The 4416-nt window shown below is 43.9% G+C and overlaps 1 pseudogene; it reads left to right on the forward strand.

Annotated features, from left to right (window-relative positions):
- The first annotated feature begins 3262 nt into the window (after positions 1-3262).
- On the forward strand, positions 3263-3607 carry LOC101662920 (annotated as a pseudogene).
- The last annotated feature ends 809 nt before the right edge of the window (positions 3608-4416 follow it).

The raw sequence follows: 4416 nt of genomic DNA on the forward strand, positions 1-4416 counted from the left end.
TCATGAGGGAGAGGGGAGTGGAGAGGGAGGGGAAAAAAGAAGGAGCTGATGCCAGGGGCTTAAGTGGAGAGCAAATGTTTTGAGAATGATGAAGGCAATGAATGTACAGATGTGCTTTACACAATTGATGTATGCATGGATTGTGATAAGAGTTGTATGAGCCCCTAATAAAACGATTAAAAAAAAAGAATTATGTGAAAAATCTCTCCTTCCTCTATGGGACTAAGCATGCCGTATTATAGTTTCCTACTGCCTGTCAATCTCACAAAATACACCATAAACTTCTAGAACAGCATCCTCAAACTTTTTAAACGGGGCCAGTTCACTGTCCCTCAGACCCGTTGGAGGGCTGGACTATAGATTATAAAAAATAACTATGAACAAATTCCTATGCACACTGCACATATCTTATTTTGAAGTAAAAAACAAAACGGGGAAAAAACACCCAGCGGCCGAAGTTTGAGGACCCCTGTTCTAGATGGTAAGAACTGTGGCTTAAAGTTCAGAATTTCAAGAGTGTGGCATCCGATAGGAAAGCAATCAATAGATGTTTGTTGTTTAAGTAAGTGAAAAGTAAAGCAAATTTAATAAAAATAAGACATTAGCCCCATATCCTCTGAGCAGGCAGCTAAATTCTCAAAGTTCTTTTTAGTAATTCCTATATGATGGCATCGAAAAAGACTAGACCTGCTTGCCACAATGACTGTCTGTACGGATTGTGATGAGAGTTGTACGAGCCCCGGATAAAAGGATTTTTTAAAAAGAAAAGAAAAAGACTAGACCTAATCATTTCTTTGAATAGACTCAGAGAAAATAGTTCTTAAGTGAAAGTAACATATACAGGAGAATCACAATTCCTGTATGATGTTCTAAGGCATTTTATAGCTCATTATGTTAGGCAAAACCAGGAATACTTATATGTGTAGGTATATAGAAAGAGATCTGTATCAAGAAAGCGATCACACCATTGTAGAAATGGGTTGAAGTCCATGGGCAGAGGTTAAGTTGGAGGGTTCTCCTGAGGTGTGTAGCTGTGGGGACTAACCAGGAAACAGGAAGGAGTTGCATGTATCCAAAGTCAGCAAGCTGCTGATGGCTCCTGGGATTGGCAGGCAAAATGGCAGGAGGTCACAGAATCAGATAGGAGATCCAGCTCCAATAGAAGTGAAGCTTGCCCAAGTCTGCTTGAAAGGACCACATCCAAAGAGTCTTTCTTCCACTTGTATTAACCTAACCAAGGGGGCTCCAACCCATCCCAGGTCCTGGCTACACAGAGTTCATAGCGTTATGTTAGATCCCATCATGGTGAATGACTACCAAACTATTAAGAACCCTATCAACTGTAATACTTCACCAAGCTGATGAAGCACTAGAAGCACTCACTTGTCGGTGCCAGGAGATTTGGAAGACAGCTACTTAACCAGATTTGTACCTATTCTAAGGAAAGGAGACCCAACAGAATGCGCAAACTATAGAACATCACCGATGTCACATGCAAATAAAACTGCTCAAGATCATCTAACGATGGCAGCAGTACATTGACAGGGAACCACCAGAAGTTCAGGTCAGGCTGGATTCAGAAGAGAACATGAAACAAGGGATATCATAGCCGATGTCAGATGAATCTTGTCTGAAAACAGAATACCAGAAAGATGTTGACTTGTGTTTCATCGACTATGCACAGGCAATCGACTGTGTGGATCTTAACAAACCACCACTGCTTTGCAATCACCAATTTACCTGTAGATCTCCACCTTACTATGAGATTCCGAAAAATGGAAAACATGCCACATTCATCTTTGTCCCCAGAAGCTACCAGAGCCTTTAACACGGTAAGCACTCAACTGACTTGCTGGGTAAGTGGCTGAATCAACAAAGACAGACTCTGAAATGTATGGTTAATTAATTCCTCTTACTCTGTGGTCCAGTCTTTTCTTACCGGTGAAAATGCCTACTGAACTTGATACGGACTTAGATGATAAACCACATGATAGTTAGGATAAGAACAGAGAAATTCTCGTAGGTGATACATTTTCTACTTACTGATGTTCTACCAGTGTGGTGAACAGCAATGGAGGTGGACAGATCAGTCCTCCTCTGACTTCCCTATTGCCACAAGGCAGGGGTCCGACAAGCCTCCATGCTCCATCCTTCTGTACCTATTCTGACACCAACCATTCCTCCTATGCCCCTCTACAATTGACGCTGGCTTCAATAATTCATTGAAATGGCCACACAGGACTCAGGGTTTATTAGGGAAGTGAATAGGTTACCATAAATTAGGATCAGCAAGGAGTGCAGATATAGTCATTGGTCTCCTCAGCCAGCAGCCGAGTCTCTCTGGTTCTTAGTCTCTTTGCCCTTTTCATCCATGCGCCAGGAAGCCAGCCTGCCTGTGGCTCTGTCTCACAGGCCCACGGTCTCGGGCCAGATGAGGAGAAAATGCCCCAAATCGTCTCAAGGCTGTCCCTCTGAGTCTCTGTGCCCCAGCCTCTGGTGCATCTGGGCTCAGCAACCTCTGCCAACGCACACAGAGGTTCTCCCAAAAGTTCTCAGCCGTCTCTTGGGGGCCTAGATAGTTCTTACCCACTGAGGATTGGCTTTGATGGAGGCCTTTTAGCTGACCACACACCCAAGAACAAGGATGGTGTCTTAAGTCACACCCTCTGGGAAAGTAGTCTTAAAGATGCCCCCAGAAAACAGAGTGTGACTTGGTTCGCACCCTCTACTAAAATCAGGGTTTTTGTTGTTGTGAGGTACCATTGAGGAGGGTTTCGACCCATAGCGACCCTCTGCACATCAGAACAGGACACCGCCCGATCCTGTGCCATCCTCACAACGTTCCCATGCCTGAGCCCATTGTTGCAGTCACACTAGCAGTCTCTCTTGTTGAGGCCCTTCCTGATCCTGCCCATCAGTGCAGCACAGAACACCCTCCAAACTGGGGTTATACCCACAGGCAGAGTCCACAAGCCCGAGACAGCACGTCAGGGATGATTAATTGACTCTACCTAAATAAGCAGTTGGGAAAAAATGCAAGCAAAATAATTTTATTAGAGAAAATGTACAACAGTGGAATGAGGAAGAAACTAGATAACAGCAGGCTTAATCCTTCATTCAGTTCCTGCCCAATTAAAGTAAGAAATGAAAAGACGCCTACTGTTTAGGACAGCTGGAGAGAGGAAAACCAAGGATGCTGGAAAATCACACAAGCTTGACCAGAGCAGAATGAAGATATTAATAATATATTGAGGGCGGTGGACCGTGTGTTTCCAAAATGGCGGCAGCGATGGATGAGGAGATCCCGCGCGGCACCAACAGCGGCGCGGCAAGAAGCGCTTTGAAGTGAAAACGTGGAATGCAGTAGGCCTCTGGGCTTGGGATATTGTGGTTGATAACTTTGCCATCTGCAGGAACCACATCATGGATCTAGCTCAGCTTAGAATGTCAAGCTAACCAGGCATCTGCCACGTCGGAAGAGTGTCCCGTTGCCTGGGAACTCTCGACCCATGCTTTTCACTTCTACTGCATCTCTTGCTGGCTGAAAACAAGGCAGGTGTGTCCATTGGACAACAGAGAGCGGGAATTCCAAAAGTATGGGCATTAGAAAAAAAGGAATTCTTCTTTCAAGCTTAAATGTTTCCTTATTCATTTACCGACTTTCCCTCCTGTTACTTAATTATAATTCGATAGAACCATGTCTTTGCTGCCTTGTCTCTTCAGTTTGTCGTGATCGTGCAACTATATTGTGTTCTGTGTCAAATAAAAGTCCAGTTGGATTCTGAAACGGAATGTATATATAGAGAGAAATAAAATAATATACCCAAAGGTGACTTTGGCTGTAGAGGAAAGCACATAGATTTTGTAGTCCTACTGATCATGAGTTAGAATCCTGCGTCTAATACTCCTTATGCAAGTCCCTCCAATTCTCGGAACCGCAGTTTCCTCCTTTTTAACAAGGGAAAAATACATCGATGTTAAAGGCACTTCGTGAGGTTTAGAGGTGCGATAACCCGGTGTTTGACATGGAGTGGATCGTCAACAAATGGTTACCCACTCCGTTGCTATTCCGTTAATTCTGACTCATAGCAACCTCACCAGACAGAGTAGAACTGCTCACTAGGGTTTCAGAGGTGCACTGTACATCTTCAGGGAGAAGACTGCCTCATCTCTTCTCTGGAACGGCTAGTGGGTTCAAACTGCTGGGTCCTTGCTAACCTAAACCTTTATATGCCTCAAAGCACTGTCGTACATATTGTCACCCAGTGAGTTGGGGATAAAGGAAGAAAAATAGACTATGCAAGCTGTATTCTGCTGTGAGGACAATTTTGGACTTGAAATCAATGAGATCTGGAATGAAATCCTGGTGCTACAATTTCATAGCAATAAAATGAAGATAACAATATCTAGCTATTG

Source organism: Echinops telfairi, unplaced genomic scaffold (genome assembly GCF_000313985.2).
Source record: "Echinops telfairi isolate 266 unplaced genomic scaffold, ASM31398v2 ScPeMD7_6080;HRSCAF=6971, whole genome shotgun sequence".
NCBI classification, from domain to species: Eukaryota; Metazoa; Chordata; class Mammalia; order Afrosoricida; family Tenrecidae; genus Echinops; species Echinops telfairi.